At 40.7% G+C, this 18,697-nt stretch overlaps 1 protein-coding gene across 2 annotated transcripts in view; it reads left to right on the top strand.

Annotated features, from left to right (window-relative positions):
• KCND2 (potassium voltage-gated channel subfamily D member 2) overlaps positions 1-18,697 on the top strand; it is a 388,447-nt gene that overhangs the window by 41,704 nt on the left and 328,046 nt on the right. The window lies entirely within an intron of this gene.

Genomic DNA, 18,697 nt, shown 5'->3' with positions numbered 1-18,697 from the left:
TTAATACAGATAAATGTAAGGTTATGCATTTGGGAAACAAGAATAAACAGGCGATATAAATTAAATGGGGCAAAATTAGCTTAGTCCTTGAAGGAGAAGCATTACTGTAGGTGCGTGTAGACAGCAGACTTAGCAATAGTGCCCAATGTCATGCAGTACCTCAAAGGCAAATAATATCTTATCTTGCATTAAATGAGGAATGGATAGAAGGGAAGCAAGCATAATTATGCTACTGTATAAAGCATTATTAAGACTAGAGATGGCTGAATCCGCAAATGAAATAGGGCAGTTTGAATCCTTGTGGATTCATCAAATACCGCCATTGGATACAACCCATTGATGGATTTGTAACAATCTGCCAACGGATTGCTTAATCTGCAGATTGGATTCTACAAATCCGTCCACGGGTTGCGGAATCTGCGGAGTGTATTGTGATAATAAAAACCTGCAAAACGAAAATCGCCCTTTTTCAGATTTATCCGCTGAAATCCGTAGACCAAAGGAAACGGCCGATCCCACCTCTAATTAAACCACACCTTGAATATGGAGTACAGTTTTGAGCACCGCTATATAAAAAAAGAGATTATGGAACTACAAAAACGCAGAGAAGAGCAACCAAATTAATAAAGGGGATGAAAGTCTGATCTATGAGGAGAGGCTAGCTAATTTAGATTTGTTTACATTAGAAAAGAAAGGTATGATAACTATATACAAATATATTCCGGGTCAATAAAAGGAGCTTTCAAGATAACTATCCATCCCAAGGACCGTATAAAAGACATGTGGTCATCCCTTAAGGTTGGAGGCGTTTTCACGAGCAACACAGGAAAGGTTTCTATACAGTAAGGGCAGGGATACTACATTAGTATCAAGAAAACAACTACAATGTTACTGTCAATTGATGCCGTGGAGGCTTTAAACAGAATAAGGAAGGATTACATGTTTATGTTACTTGATCATATAGGATTTGTCCATAGGTTCGCCCAATATTTTAGGGGTCTTTATAGCAATCCTACAGTGAGAGCAAAGGCTAGTGGCAAGTTATCAAATTATTTTCAAATTCTCAATGGAACTCATTGGGGACTATGCACTAAGCTCAATGGGTTTGCGTTCTGATGTTCAAAAAAAGCACGTCCATTAAAAAGTGAGGCCGGGGACGCAATTCACTAAGGCCTTGGGCCCATTTTTTAACGTAGGTGCTCAAAACACCCACAGCGTACGTGTTGCTTTTTTCCCCCCTGCTAGCGTTCTTAAACTTCACATGCGTTAGCTGATAGAAAAAAAAGCCGCATGTAACATTTGCATGGAGATTTGCCATCTCCATGCAAGGCTGTTACAGGCAATCGTACACTAATTAAAATCATTTCAATAATAGTGTACATGAGCAGGGGGTCTCCGGAGCTGAACTGCATTGGTTTCAGGTCCGAGGACCCCCTACTTCAGGAGATACAGGCCCCGTTATGGGGTGCCGGTATCCCCTGCAGAATTTAAATGTCCCGGTCACGTGACGCGGAAGCTTGAAACTGCAGGGGATACGGCACCCCATAAAGGTGCCTGTATCTCGGGAAGCAGGGGGTCCCCGGACATAAAACCAACGCGGGTCAGCTCCGGAGATTTAACAAACAACAATCACCTTCTTCTATCTTCATCTGTCACTATTTCTTGATCTTCTTTATCTTCTATCTTCATCTGTCAATCCAAAAAATCCCATGGTAAATCCCAACCGTTGTTGTCTCGTCGTCTTCTTGGGCTCAAATGAGGCGTCACGGCCTTAAATAGGGCTTGTGACGTCACATTTAGCCTCCAAATGGTTAACAGCCACCTGATTGGCTGTTAAAACCATGCTCCGACTTTATTTTATTTTTTTTACATGACGTCACTTAAAGGGAATGATGCCAGCTAATCAGAATTGCTTTAAGATGACGTCACGAAGCCGGCATCACATGGTATTTCAGACAATCAGATCGTGGGAACCAATTCCACACTCTGATTGGCTGAAATACCATGTGACAGTGGCCATCTTGGATTTAGTGACGTCATCTTAAAGGCAAATGAAGCACAGCCATTCTGATTGGCTGGCATCATTCCCTTTAAGTGACGTCATGTAAAAAAAAAATTTAAGTCGGAACATGGTTTTAACAGGCAATCAGGTGGCTGTTAACCATTTTGAGGCTAAATGTGACGTCACAAGCCCTATTTAAGGCCGTGGCGCCTCATTTGAGCCCAAAAAGACGACGAGACAACATCGGTTGGGATTTACCATGGGTTTTTTTGGATTGACAGATGAAGATAGAAGATAAAGAAGATCAAGAAATGGTGACAGATGAAGATAGAAGAAGGTGATTAAAGAAAGAAAAAAGAAGATTTAGGTACCTGATCTGGATCTTCATGGCGGATGGCATCGGATGCTGTTGGAGGCCTTCAAGGTACGTGAGCTTCCTGTTACCCCGGGAGTCGGAGGGCCACCGCTTCTAATGGTAAGTAATATATTGAATGTTTGTAAATGTCTCTTTTTCCAGGTTTCTTCATTGGATGTGTTTTTTGATTTTTTGGGGGGAGGCACATTGACTGATAATATATTAATCTGTACCACTTTAGGGTACAGATTAATACATTAATATGACAATATTTGGGGGGTATTTGTGGCTTGGTATTGCTGTTGGTTTTTTTAATGTCAGTTTCTTATGTGGATGTGATTGTTTTTTTTTTCCTGCTTAATGGTAATAAAATGTTTGTGATTGGTGTTCGTTTGTAGTTAATGTTGTATTATGTTAGCTAATGCGTTTTATGGTTATTTCAGATATTGTTTGAATGTATTTCTTTGTCTTTTAATGTTTACATTCATTAATGTTGTAGTAATTCATTGGTTTGATTGGTTAGTGTTACTTTTCATTTTGAGTTGGTTTAGGAATTAATTGGTTTCATTGGTTAATGGTTTAATTAATTCATTGTTGATTTTGTTATTGCTTGTATTCATTGGATTAGCTGGCTACTGTTTTTATTTAGTGAAGTATGTTTTTCTGGAGTTAGGTTTTATTATTGTGTATCTGGTGCATTAATGTATTGTAATTAGGGTGCCCATTGAGTGCTATAGAGGCTTATCATGCCCATATTATTATTATATGGGTATGATGTACCACTATACTACTCAATGGGTACATGGTAGGTATTGTCAGTTCAGGGTGGGTGCTTGGCCATCCCGGGTTTGTATCGGGGCAGGGTGGGTTAACCCCTTAATGACTATAGCAGTTAGTAACTGCTAAGGTGATTAAGGGGTTAGGGTCCATTACAATGTCTTTATTATATATATACTGTATGCTTTCTTTCAAAGGAGGACAGAGGGACCTGCTGTTGTGGTAAGTATAACTGTATTTATTTACTTTATTTATGTATGCTAATGCAGTGTTTAATAATGGGCAAATAATCTATTATCCATATCTGGATAATAGTTATTTTGCACATTATTGTACTGTATGTGTTAGGAGGGTGTATTTAGTTAGAAATAATGTTTAGTATTTTTGTAGGCACAACATTGGTACCGCAGGCCCGCGGGTACCCGGGGACACCCGCGGGGACCCCGGGACGGCCGTGGGGTCAGCCGGGGACACCCGCACGACCCCCGGCCTCCCTCGGGGACCACCGCGGGGTCAGCCGGGGACACCCGCCGGCCTGTTGTATGGGTGTTGCGCATGCAAAAATGTAAAGCAAGAAATTTTTTAAAGTCCAGCTTTTTTTGCGTCTACCTTGAGCTGACGTGTTCTGTTGAACGCAACTTTCACGTACGCAAAGGTTATGTAGCTTAGTGCATCCCGCTTAAGGGCAGAATTTAACGCAAACAGGGTAACGAACGAGCAAAGTTGTACTTAGAAAAATTTCCTGAAAAAAGTCAGTTTTAGAGTGCAAAGTGCCTATTTGCGTGGCTTAGTGCATCGTGTTCAGCGCAACATCACGTTCTAAGAGCACTTTGCGCTCTAAAAATGACTTAACAGAGCTTAGTGCATGACCCTCATTGAATGTATCCGTTTTCGCCTCCAGTGTTTTCAATGGTTATTGAGCTTTTGGCAGAAGTGATTAGGTCAAACACGGTTATATCTCGCATTAATATTGATAATATGGAGCATGAAATCACATTGTATGCCAATGATATATTGCTAATTATAATGAGCCCTCTAATTTCAATGCCTAATCTTATGGTAGTTTTAAATGATTTTGGTCTGGCGTACAACTTTAAAATTATACCGTTTGGTGCATAGTAGTAATCGAAAATCCTATAAGTAATTGAAAAGAGAATACTATTCCCATTTTAGGTATATACAGAATGTATCAGATTGAATGTTTCCTGTATTCTCTTTATATTCTCTTTATCTTCTCTTGAAATTATATTGTCTGATATGTTTTCATTGTTATTCCTCCTTCTTTTTGTGAGTTGGTATCACATTTAAAAAAATGATATTTGGATAATTATTTTTGTGAGGGGCTGAGAGAGGATAAAGGGAGGGGGTAAGAGAGGATGTAGGGAGTGGGGGCTGAGAGAGGGTGAAGGGGGGGGGGTGAGAGAGGATGAAGGGAAGGCGGTGACAGAGAAAGAAGGGAGGGGGGTGAGAGGATAGAAGGGAGGGGGTGAGAAAAGATAAGGGAGGGGATGAGAGAGGAGGAAGGAAGGGGAGGTGTGAGAGGATGAAGGGGGAGGATGAGAGAAGATGAAGGGAGGGGAGATGAGAGAGGTTGAAGGGGAGATGAGAGAAGATGAAGGGAGGGGAGATGAGAGATGATGAAGGGAGGGGGTGAGAGAGTATGAATGGAGGTGAGAGGCTGAGGGGGTGGGAGGGTGAGAGGATAAAGGGAGAGAGACAGGATGAGGAGGGTGCAACAATCTTGGAATTTGTGGAAGAGCATTAAGATTAGTATTGCTCGCCATGTACAGTATGAATGCAGGTAAGTTATTTATAAATGATCTGACCATTATGTCATGTGTTCTAAATTTCACTCCAAGCATGCACCAATTTGCATCAATTTGCAATATTTCATATTCTATTTAATAAAAAAAATCCTCGGAAGTGCACTCCCTCCCAAGACTCCTCCCCAGACTTTTTACGAAACAGAATATAAATTGGTGAAAATTGGTGAATACTTGGAGTGAAATTTAGAAAAAATTACGTAACACTCAGGTCATTTATAAATAATATTCTTCCTCACCAACGATTCTCGCGCGTTGCACCTTTCACCATTGTGTCCAGTATTTTTGGACAAGCCACCTGGCAATCCTATGTCTTATGGCAGAAGGTGTATGTATGTATGTATGTATGTATGTATGTATGTATGTATGTATGTATGTATGTATGTATTTATGTATGTATTTATGTATTGATGTCTATTCATGGTAGCTTTTTACGTTGCAGTAATATTTACAGTATGCTTCAAATCCTATGCATTTTGCTTGTCATTTTTAGTTTTTGTTAGTAGAACACCTGGACTAAACAAATGTGTTTGATATGCAGTTTTTTTTGGGAAATTAGGCTAGTTTATTCCTTTTTCAAATTATTTACAGTATCTGTTATGTTATGGACCATTGAATCTATCAACAACCATAATATTCCTGTTAGTGCCCTGAAACTAATCAATTACACACATTGTTTTAGTTTATAATGTAAAAATAAAAAGCTGTGTGTGCTGTGCACGCGCATAGTAAGTGAAACTTCTTTGACTTTTGTCACAGAAATTGACTTATAACGCGCGTGCTCGGCACACATGTGTCAGTCAGTGTATGTGTCAGTCAGATAGTATGTATGTGTGTCAGTCAGAGAGTATGTATGTGTGTCAGTCAGAGAGTATGTATGTGTGTCAGTCAGAGAGTATGTATGTGTGTCAGTCAGAGAGCATGTATGTGTGTCAGTCAGTGTATGTGTCAGTCAGAGAGTATGTATGTGTGTCAGTCAGAGAGTATGTATGTGTGTCAGTCAGAGAGTATGTATGTGTGTCAGTCAGAGAGTATGTATGTGTGTCAGTCAGAGAGTATGTATGTGTGTCAGTCAGTGTGTGCATGTGTGTCAGTCAGTGTGTGCATGTGTGTCAGTCAGTGTGTGCATGTGTGTGTGTCAGTGAATGTCTCTCTGTGTCGGTCAGTGTGTGTATGTGTGTCAGTCAGTGAGTGTATGTGTGTCAGACAGTGTGCGTGTGTCAGAGTGTGCGTGTGTATGTGTATCAGTCAGTGTGTGTCAGTGTGTCAGTGTGTGTGTCCTGCCCCCCTCTCTCCTGACTCTCCCCAGCACACTTGTCCTCCCCCCAGCACCCTTATCCTTTCCCTGCAGCACCCTTTTCCTGCCCCCAGACCCTTTCAGCAGTCCCCCCCCCTTCCTACCAGATCGCGGCACAGAGGAGATGGAGGCAGTGTCGGCGGGGGGGAGGGAGGCAGTGTCGGCGGGGGGAGAGGGAGAAGCGCGTCATCGTCAGCTGGAGCCGACTCGGAGGCTTCTGATGGTGTTGTGGGGGACATGGGGGACGCAGCACACTCATCACCCCCCTCCTCCCCCCCCCCCCCTGTTACCGGAGCAGGAGCAGTTCTATGCCTCGGCCGGGGCATGCACCAGGAGGAGAGGCCGCAGGAGATCAGGGCCTGCATAGGGCCCCGGGGAGCAGTGTGGGCTTCAGTGTCCCTGTGAGGAGAGTCATGGCGTCTTGAGCGTCGCCATGACTACCGGGCATGCGCAGCATATCAATGGGCGGGGAACGGCGGCAGTTAAAAGTGGCTGTATCTCCTCGGGCTGCGGTCCGGCACCGGGTCTCTGAGGAGTGGCGGCGGCGAATACATTTTAAGGGGGAGCGGCGCTTGTTAGGAGCTGCGGCGGCGAGTAAATGTTGAGCGGGTGGGAGTGTGTAAGCGGCCGTGTGGGGGGGAACAAAGACGATTAGGAGCTGAAACGGTTAGGAGCGGCGCCGGCGGCTATCGCCGCCGCCGCCGCCGCATGTGATTTGCCAGAACTCAGCCCGGCCTCAACTGCCAGCACTGTGACGTCACATCCGTTTCATTTTCTATCCCCACAATCCATTTTTGTCCCATCACGAATGAGGTGCCACTAAAGAAGTTTCACTTCAAAAATTGCTTAAAAAACTACATTATTTACATTTTTGGTTTACATTTTTAAATGTATTTTTGTTTTACTGAATGCCAGTTGTTTTTGTCTTTTTTTGTTACATCTGAATCAAAATGATGATAAATCTTGTTTATGTTCAATTTTGTAGCTAGAGATATCTTATAAATGTTATTAAAAGAGCACCCATCAATGCATGGCAAAGCAGAGAGTAAAGTAATGCATTTCAGGCATCACTTGCACGGATGGAATTAAATAAAAAAGGTTACATGATATACTCATAATGTCCTGCTTCACTGGAATATATTTAGGAAATAATATGTTTCAAAGCCATTATCTATTAGAGATGAGAGTGGTGAAGCGTTGTGATGTGCTTAGCCTCAGGTGTTTGTTTTACCTGCTTATTGTCTCAGCAGTAATTGCCAAGGTGGAGAGAAACAGCGCTGTAGTAAGACGAAAGGAAACTCAGTGCTGAAAGGATCTGAGTGAGGACAAATACCACCCTCTCCAATTGTATACATGAAAACAAGGAGGTTATGATATATCTGAAATCAAAACTAATATTTCTCTCTCTCTCCCTCGTTCATTCTCTCTCCCGTTGTCTCTCTCATTCTCTCTCTCGTTCTCTCTCTCATTATATATGTGTGCGTGTTCAAATTCAATTCTGATTTGCAGTGGTGACTGACCTGTCTGTCACCGCTACATTTGGCAACAGTGCTTCTTATCCTGATTTAAGCTGGTCGCGGCGGTAACTGACAGGTCAGACTCTGAGAACAGCTCCTTGTGACTTTGGGCAAGTCACTTTATCTGCCTGTGACTCAGGAACCAAAACTAGCTTGTAAGCTCTACAGGGTAGGGAATATATAATTACAGTTTTCGGTTACTGTTATTTTTATTTTCTAGCAGGTTGTATAGGTAAACAAATCTGGATCAGGAATGATCGGAAACAACATAAAATGTAACCAACAGCAATTATATAATCTACACAAAAACAATGATATGCCATGTACAGTAAATATACATTTTAGGTTAAAAAAATATTTTCAGGAAAAATCAGCGCTTCTCATAAAATAGGGAAAGATAAAAGAGAAAGAAAAACACAATAGTGAAGCAAGTTCACAATTGGGGGGGTGTAAACACAAACGGTAAGTTATGCACTTACAGTACATGCAAGTGCCTGCGTTCAGGCACTTAATGGTTTCTTTAATTCCACCACTTTCACAAGAGAAGGGAAGGATTCAGAAGCCTCTTTTGTTAGAAAGTCCAACTTTATAATGATTTCAGGATACACTCACATTGACATTGTAAAAACATCAGAGACAAGTTAGAAGCACTCGAATTGTTCTCCGGTTCCCGCGATTCCAACCGCCGTTCCAGCCGGCGTTCTCGGTCACTTCCGGTATCGTGTGTTCTCCCAATTCTGGTCCTCCGGCAACCCTATGAGTTTCGGAGGGGTTCCTTCTTCATCAGGAAAGATATAGTATGTCCATGTGTTCCCCATATTATGTCCCTTTCAAGTGCTGCTATTCAATTAACTTTAATCAAAACATTATGCATGCAGAAATACAAAATCGGGTACATTGTAAATACATAATATCACACACACACACACACACACACACACACACACACACACACACACACACACACACACACACACACACACACACACACACACACACACACACACACACACACACACACACACACACACAATACTAATCTAATATAAAACATAAAACACAAGATACAGTATATGTTATCATAAAAGAAATTGTCTGGCATTTAATTTTATAATAAATATATTAAATTCAACATGAAGATCATTACTGGTCATATGTTTAAACTAAATTTCTATCTTGAGGATTCTTCTAAAGAGACGTAGTTCATGATTAGATATGTAATTCTAATTTTATGCTTCCATATCTTAATCTTATACAGTATATTAAAACAAAACTGCACATAGGTGGTGTATGTGGTCTTGTAATGTACTATTCAACATTTTCAATAATCATGTGAGGAAACAGCCCAAGTCAATGTTAATATTCAATCCTCTTGGGGTAAGTGTTTTTAGTTTGTGAATCCACCTCGTTTCCCTTTGTGATGTTTTTTTAAACCAAATCACCTCCCCTTTAGTCTAACTCAGTTTTTTCTAGCCAATAAATTTGAGACCTTCCAGATTGCATTAGTGATATTTTTTTAAAGTAACCCGAAACACTATGTGTCTCTAGTCCCTTTTTGATATTCAAATAATGCTCTCCAATCCTTTGTTTTAGACATCTTTTCATGCGACCAACATATTGTTGGTTGCATGGACATATTAGAAGAAGATATATTATTCCTTTGCTTTCACAGTTAATGAACTTTTTTTATTATAAAGTTTTCTTCAGTGTATAATTATAATAAAAAAGTTTACACCTTCGAAACGCGTAGGGTTTTCGGAGGACCAGAATTGGGAGAACACAGAAAACTGTAAGTGACGCAGAACACCGGCTGGAACGGCGGAACCAGAGAACAAATCGAGTACTTCTAACTGGTCTCTGATGTTTTTACACTGTCAATGTGAGTGTATCCTGACATCATTATAAAGTTGGACTTTTTAACAAAAGAGGCTTCTGAATCCTTCCCTACTCTTGTGAAAGTGGAGGAATTAAAAAAACCATGAATTGCCTGAACGCAGGCACATGCATGTAAGTGCATACCTCACCGTTTGTGTTTGCACATCCTCAATTGTGAACTTGCTTCACTATTGTGTTTTTCTTTCTCTTATCTTTCCCTTTTTTATTTGGAGCACTGATTTTTCCAGAAAATTTATCGTCAACAAGAACTGGGAACAGTTCTCCTTTTCAAGCTGCACCAAAACTACATCCATTATCTAAGCTTAGGCAGCTAAATAAGATAGAGCGCTTCCTTTATTTACTGTATATTAGGTTAAAAAGAGTCAAATAATAACAGAGATTGTAAGAGCAATAATTCATTATGTGCTTATTATGTGCTTATTCTGCTTGCTTTGTACAGCAAATATGTTATTATGAGTTTATTTTTAGAATGTCTATGTAATCACATACTAACATAAAACATTCAGTATTTAAGTGATCAAAAATAATGTTGGTACATATGTTTTCATTTACGGATCACAAAAAATGCTCTTTTGCTCTTAAACATAGATTACGTGGGATGTGGCAAAGGGATACAATCATAGGCAGAGAGACTAATAATGAGACCTTTTTAGCTACCAGATTGTTCAACCATAATGCTATACTGAGATGTTTTATGTTGTAAAGCGCATTAAATATATTTAGTATTGTCAGACAACAATAGTATTTGACATAACGAACGTTCTTCCATCTGCTGAAGCAGTTTCAGATGTATGTTAAATTCCCCAAAGTTTCCACTTTAAAGTATGTTTTGTTTTGACTTTGCAGAACAACACCTGCTTACAAATGTCACCCAGTCTTCTTCACCTGATACCTGAAAGGAGCACTCTTCTAAATTGAATATTGCCTTTGAAATACAGTATAATTAATTAATGTTTTATTGGTTTATGTCACAGTAAAAAGACTGTTCCTTTTTTTTTTTGTTCACTGACATCTGGTTAAACAATGCACAGTGAAGCTCTCGGACATTACTATCATTCAAACTTCATGCTAAACTGAGCTTTTTTTTGCTTAGTCTTTACAATCCTACAGCTCTATAACAGAATCTTTAATTAAATTGCAATTCTATGAGCATTACAATGATCTTTAAAGTAAGAGCTGGTATTGAAGAATTGTCAATAGAAGTGTACAATTAACTTGGTGAGAACAATGCAGCATATTTATCTCGCTCTGAAGGTTTTAGCTGATAATACACTGGGGATTTATCAGATGTGGGTACTATTGTATTTTATGTTTAATCTTAAGCAACAAAACCATAGTAGTCATAGTGTAGGGTCATAACACAGAAGGAGCCTTGAACTAATTTCAAGCCTCATTGGCCTGGTTTACAAAATGATGAAGGAGATTTTTTTGTAATACCTTTTATTGGTTAAGCATTTTATTTACAAGAATTTGGAAGTCTACACTGTTCATCAGTTTGGCAGATACTAAGCTAATAAACTGTTGGTATTCCCAAAAGCTTGTCCAGAATTAAATTAAATAGCCAATAAAACCATCTAACCAATAAAATGAAGAGAGTTAATGTTCCGATGTCTGTTTGGGTGGAAATAGTTTTAGAGAGGGGTGTTAATAAACTACAATAAATACAAGTTGTGCATAAGTAGTAGGTATTGTTTTAGTCCATGTTCTATTTGCTGGTCATCCTATCTCCAGATCCTCATTGCTCTTAGCATTGTCATCCATTGGTAAAAAGTCATGCCCTCTCACAGCCACATTCATCTACAGTATAAGCATCTACAATATGGTTCAAAGCAGGTCTTTCCCCAGATTTGATTCAGGCTGCAACATAATCCACACTATCCCTATACATCTCTCTCTAGGGCTGTTGCACTCTGAGGGCCTCATTCAGAGAGGGTTGATAAAAATTATCGCCAGGGCATTTAAAATTACGTTTTTTTGGGTGTTGCTATCACGGTATTCAGAAAGGCTCGATTACCTGTGATTGCAAAATTCCCAAAATGGGTGAGTTGCTGCCAGCGAGAGCATCGAGCCTCTGAAAAGGCCTAAACCAGCAATTCATTTCTGCTGCAGAGAGAGCGGCTCTGAGAAAGCCGCCTCTCACAGGTGAAATGTCGCCCGAAAATTATTTATTTAAATATACATTTCTTTCATAGTGTATATGTGCAGGGGGTCTCCGGAGCTGAACCGCTTTGGTTTTATGTCCGGGACCCCCTGCTTCCCGAGATACAGGCCCCTTTATGGGGTGCCGGTATCTCCTGTGCAAGGAAATGTCCCGGTCACGTGACACGGGACATTTCAATGCAGAAGGATACCGGCACCCCATAAAGGTGCCTGTATCTCGGGAAGCAGGGGGTCCCGGACATAAAACCAACGTGGTTCAGCTCTGGAGACCCCCTGCACATCTACACTATGAAAGAAATGTATATTAATAAATATTTTAAGAAACATCAATACACGCCCCCCCTCCGCCCAAACCCATACAGTACAGTAATGGGCAAAATAACTATTATCCAGATATGGATAATAGATTATTTGCCCATTATTAAACACTGCATTAGCATACAAAAATAAAGTAAATAAAGTTATACTTACCACAACAGCAGGTCCCTCTGTCCTCCGTAGCAAGAAAGCATATACAGTATACAGTACATAATAAAGACATTCTAACGGCCCCTAACCCCTTAATCACCTTAGCGGTTACTAACCGCTATAGTCATTAAGGGGTTAACCCACCCTGACCCGATACAAACCCGGGAGGCCCAAGCACCCACCCCTGACTGACTATACCCACCCTGTACCCATTGAGTAGTATAGTGGTACATCATACCCATATAATAATAATATGGGCATGATAAGCCTCTATAGCACTCAATGGGCACCCTAATTACAATACATTAATACACAAGACACACAATAATAAAACATAACTGTAACGGGTTTATCCCCCCTCCCCCCCAATCTCACATTGGCCCGGGTACTCTTAATAACCAACTCCCATTACGTGTGTGTGATGGTGCACCTGTAGGCAACAGAGCTCCTGAGTCTCCCGCTTGATGGTAGTAGGGGATTTTCAACAGACAGGTGGCTGAGGTAGTGGGTGTGAGTTCAACTTACATTATGTGCAGCGCCTCCACCTCATCAGGATCTATGCTTCCGCAGGGAGATGGTCCTGGAGAGGAACTCCTTCTCGGAGGTGCCATCCACTTGCGAGTAATTTCACACTCACACAGTGGGGTATCTTTAAACAGGGCATCTTTATTGTAGACGGTGATGTGGCAGACTGCCACATGCAGCTGCCGGCTCTAGCCGCACATCTCTCCGTGCTGTCACTTCGCCAGGTACGCCCTCCTGAATTGAAGTGGGGTTCCCTCTTCTCCTAGGGAGACCCTCTCTGTGCCAGGTCCCTGGACACAGAGTGGCTAGACAGGCTGATTGGTCAACCTGGACCGCTAGTTACTTCACTAGGGTCACAAAGTTTTCCCACAATCCCTTATGCAGGCCATACAATTTCCTAACAGCTTTCCACAGCTGCCAGAACACTGTTAGAACTCTCTGTAGAACACTTGTAGAACACTCTAACTAACTGTGTTGTGCCTTATATACTTCAGGAGGCAGGCGCATCCCTGATGTCACTATCCAAGGACTCAGAGCATACAGCCACTCCCCTCCATACATAGGGCACTTCACCATTGGATGAGGGAAAACCTCCATAACTACTGCTGGCATACCTGTTCTTACCAGGACTTACTGCCAACAGAGAGGAAAGCAATATACCATTATTATGCATGGCTATATAACTAAACTCCAAAAAAACACACTTCACTAAATAAAAACAGTAGCCAGCTAATCCAATCAATACAAGCAATAACAACATCACCAATGAATTAATTAAACATGAACCAATCAAACCAATTAATTCCTAAACCAACTCAAAATGAATAGTAACACTAACCAAACAAAATAATTAATTACTACAATAGTAATGAATTTAAACAGTAAAATAGAAATAAATAAATTCTAACAATATCTGAAATAACCATAAAACGCATTAGCTAACATAATACAACATTAACTACAAACGAACACCAATCGCAAACATTTTATTAGCATTAAGCATGAAAAAACAAACAATCACATCCACATAATAAACTGAAATGAAAAAAAGCAACAGCAATACCAAGCCAGAAATGCCCCCCAAATATTGTCATAATAATGTATTAATCTGTACCCTAAAGTGGTACAGATTAATATATTATCAGTCAATGTGCCTCCCCCAAAAAATCAAAAAACACATCCAATGAATAAACCTGTAAAAAGAGACATTTACAAACATTCAATATATTACTTACCATTAGAAGAGGTGGCCCTCCGACTCCCGGGGTAACAGGAAGCTCACGTACCTTGAAGGCCTCCAACAGCATCCAATGCCATTCGCCATGAAGATCCGGATCAGGTACCGCAATCGTCTTTTTTCTTTCTTTAATCACCTTATTCTATCTTCATCTGTCACCATTTCTTGATCTTCTTTATCTTCTATCTTCATCTGTCAATCCAAAAAGCCCCATGGTAAATCCCAACCGATGTTGTCTCGTCGTCTTCTTGGGCTCAAATGAGGCGTCACGACCTTAAATAGGGCTTGTGATGTTACATTTAGCCTCCAAATGGTTAACAGCCATCTGATTGGCTGTTAAAACCATGTTCCGACTTTATTTTTATTTTTTTACATGACGTCACTTAAAGGGAATGATGCCAGCCAATCAGAATGGCTGTGCTTCATTTGCCTTTAAGATGACGTCACGAAGCCGGCGTCACATGGTATTTCAGACAATCAGATCGTGGGAACCAATTCCACACTCTGATTGGCTGAAATACCATGTGAGACCGGCCATCTTGGATTTAGTGACGTCATCTTAAAGGCAAATGAAGCACAGCCATTCTGATTGGCTGGCATCATTCCCTTTAAGTGACGTCATGTAAAAAAAAGTCGGAACATGGTTTTAACAGCCAATCAGGTGGCTGTTAACCATTTGGAGGCTAAATGTGACATCACAAGCCCTATTTAAGGCCGTGACACCTCATGTGAGCCCAGGAAGACGACGAGACAACATCGGTTGGGATTTACCATGGGGCTTTTTGGATTGACAGATGAAGATAGAAGATAAAGAAGATCAAGAAATGGTGACAGATGAAGATAAAAGAACGTGATTAAAAAAAGAAACAAGAAGATTGGGGTACCTGATCCGGATCTTCATGGCGGATGGCATCGGATGCTGTTTGAGGCCTTCAAGGTACGTGAGCTTCCTGTTACCCCGGGTGTCGGAGGGCCACTGCTTCTAATGGTAAGTAATATATTGAATGTTTGTAAATGTCTCTTTTTCCAGGTTTCTTTATTGGATGTGTTTTTTGATTTTTTTGGGGGGAGGCACATTGACTGATAATATATTAATCTGAACCACTTTAAGGTACAGATTAATACATTATTATGACAATATTTGGGGGGCATTTCTGGCTTGGTATTGCTGTTGTTTTTTTACATTTCAGTTTATTATGTGGATGTGATTGTTTGTTTTTTCATGCTAATGGTAATAAAATATTTGCGATTGGTGTTCGTTTGTAGTTAATGTTGTATTATGTTAGCTAATGCGTTTTACGGTTATTTCAGATATTGTTAGAATTTCTTTCTTTCTATTTTACTGTTTAAATTAATTAATGTTGTAGTAATTAATTGTTTGGATTGGTTAGTGTTACTATGTCTGCAAGACATCCTGTTCCTAGCCACAGTTCCTTTCTCTGTACACTTGTTGTGCTGGTAGTTTCTGTCTGCTGGTTTCTATCTTCTGTCTCCTCTTGTTGCTCCTGTCCTCTATCCTTACAGTTTCTTGTTTACTCTTCCTCCCTTGCCTTTGTTTTGTGTCCAGACTCCCATGCCCATGCTTATGCTTCTGTCCAGTTCTGTTTTGTAATTAGTCTGGTACTTATTAAAGGCCCTTGCTAGTGTTCTGACTTGTCCCCGTTTGTTCCCTGGTCTCATTCCCTGCTCCCTAGTCTCAGTTCCTGCTCCCCTGCCCTGCGCTCGCTTTCCTGTTGCCGACCCTGCCTGGACCCTGACGTTCCTGCTCGCTGCCTGCCACCAAACCCTGCTTGTGACCCCTATGATCCTGCGCACTGCCTGCCACTAAACCTTGCTTGTGAGCCCAAAATCTTTGCCTGCTCCCTGCTGTTCCGGCCACCAAGGTCCTACCCACTCTAGGAGTCTCCCCTTGACAACCGCTATGATTGTCTTTATCATTTTGCATGGGTATCTGTTACTCTATCAAGAACCTACAGTATTAAACAAGTCTACCAGAAATAGTGCCAGAGTTTTAAAGTATATTTCAGATATTGTTAGAATTTCTTTCTTTCTATTTTACTGTTTAAATTCATTAATGTTGTTGTAATTAATTGTTTGGATTAGTTAGTGTTACTATTCATTTTGAGCTGGTTTAGGAATTAATTGGTTTGATTGGTTAATGGTTTAATTAATTCATTGTTGATGTTGTTATTGCTTGTATTGATTGGATTAGCTGGCTACTGTTTTTATTTAGTGAAGTGTGATTTTTGGAGTTTAGTTATGTTTTATTATTGTGTGTCTTGTGTATTAATGTATTGTAAGTAGGGTGCCCATTGAGCGCTATAGAGGCTTATCATGCCAATATTATTATTATACTGTATGGGTATGATGTACCATTATACTACTCAATGGGTACAGGGTGGGTATAGTCAGTCAGGGGTGGGTGCTTAGGCTTCAAGGATGGGTGAAGGGGGTATTAGCGATAAGGATGGGTGTCTAGACCTTACGGGTGGTTAGCGGTTGGGTTAACCCCTTTATTACCTTAGCGGTATCAACCGCAACCCCCCCGCAAGGCCTAAATAGCCACAAAGGGCCAATTCCCCCTTCACCCACCCTCGCTAGCCACAGTAAACCTGGCATGGGTGTTTAACCCCTACATTGCCTTAGCGGTTAGCCGCTAAGGTAATGAAGTTGCTGTAAATGCATTTTTCCTGCATCGGATGCATGCCGGGGGGCTCCGGAGCTGCTATTAATGGCTATCAGCTCCGGAGACCCCCGGCATCAATCCAAGACAGAAAAAGGGCCTGATTTTTTCTAAGTCCCGACACATCGCAGCTCATCGAAGCATCTCCCCACCAATCTACCTAAATTTTGTGGTGTACTGGATTTGGGGAGAAGAACGCCTTTCTATGTTCCTTCCGAAAATGGTCGATAAGCGGCTGATCGCAGCTAAATTGGCGATTTTCTTTGGATCATAAAATTTTGCGTCGATACATGTCGTTATCGAGCACTTATCGAGGCTTACTGAATACGAGTAGCCATTTTGGTCGATAAGTGCTCGATAAGGGCCTTATCGAGGCTTTCTGAATGAGGCCCTGAGTTTCAAAGGATATATGATATTTCACTGCTGTCACTGATACTACATTGGTTATATAGAGGTGACCAAGATTATTTCTTAGGTTAGGAATCTGCTTTATATACTTAAGTTGTTGTTGTTGTTTCCTTTTGGAAAAAGATAAACCGGCGCCTTACAAGTCCAATAAGATGACTATCAGAGTCCAAATGAGGGGAGTGATGTCCAAATAATGATTCAAATGATATCAACTGGTGATTATCCTCCGTGGACATGTGGACATGTGGAAATAAACACAAAAAGAATTATAGTGCAGTATGTCAGTGAACTAAACACACACATGAACATAACAAGACAAGACAGTACAGACTCACAAGACCAACTATACAAACAATGACAAGGCTAAAAATGAGTAAAAAGCTAATTTAATAAAATATGAGACAACAAATAATAAGAGTACAAGAGGACTATGAGAGAAACAGGTCCGGAAGGTGTAAAATCGAAGCCCTACTTACAAAACTCAGATTGCAAGTACGCATTGATTGTTAGGAAACGGCTGCTATTCCTCTGCACCACGCCACTTGAGCGACCTCCTGCAACTCCCTGCTTGCTCCGGATGAATTCACCGTCACTTGGGGACGGGTCCTGTGGATGCGTGCTACGACAATATCCTCCGTTCACAGTTGTATTCCGGCCACGTCTCTCAAGTCTCTCCTCCACAACAACAGCTTTAAAATGAAACTTCCCAACTAACTCACTGACATACTGCACTATAATTCTTTTTGTGTTTATTTCCACATGTCCACCTTTCCACGGAGGATAATCACCAGTTGATATCATTTGAATCATTATTTGGACATCACTCCCCTCATTTGGACCCAGATAGTCATCTTATTGGACTTGTAAGGCGCCGGTTTATCTTTTTCCAATTGTTCATGTTATCTGATTGTACAATCAGGTTTTACCAGGCAGCCTAGCCCAGAATCAAGGGTCATTTACCCAATTCACTATTTGTAGCGCTGTTCACACCGTCTTTTTTTCCTTTGTTGTTGTTTCCTTGCCACAGTTCCTTGCCGGCCATTCCTCCTTTTCTTACCATGCACCCCAAAACTGGAACAACCTACCAGAGACTCTCACATCCACCACCAGTTTAAGTTCTTTCAAATCTAAGGCTGTCTCACATTTTAATCTGGTCTGTAACTGTTTCATACGCCCATAATATATATTTTCTTTAACTGTGCATGCAATGTCTTGTATATAATGTATTCCCTGTTCATTTATGTAACTGTATTTGTAACCATGTATTATTTGTCCTAACTCTGTGCCCAGGACATACTTGAAAACGAGAGGTAACTCTCAATGTATTACTTCCTGGTAAAATATTTTATAAATAAATAAATAATAACAGTTACATGAACATGATTTTAGTTTTTTAACCTTAATGCTGTCAACTTTACTTGTTAATATGCAGGTATATGCTACATCTTAACCCAGAGTGGAAAGATAATAAATGTGTTGTTTTTTGGTAAACCGGTCTTAGTAAAAAATTGACACCACTCAAATGCTTGTACTGTCAGTGATATGTCTG

Source organism: Ascaphus truei, chromosome 5 (assembly GCF_040206685.1).
Source record: "Ascaphus truei isolate aAscTru1 chromosome 5, aAscTru1.hap1, whole genome shotgun sequence".
NCBI classification, from domain to species: Eukaryota; Metazoa; Chordata; class Amphibia; order Anura; family Ascaphidae; genus Ascaphus; species Ascaphus truei.
The sequence above is the reverse complement of the archived record's forward strand: the minus strand, read 5'-3'. Positions and strand labels throughout refer to the sequence as shown.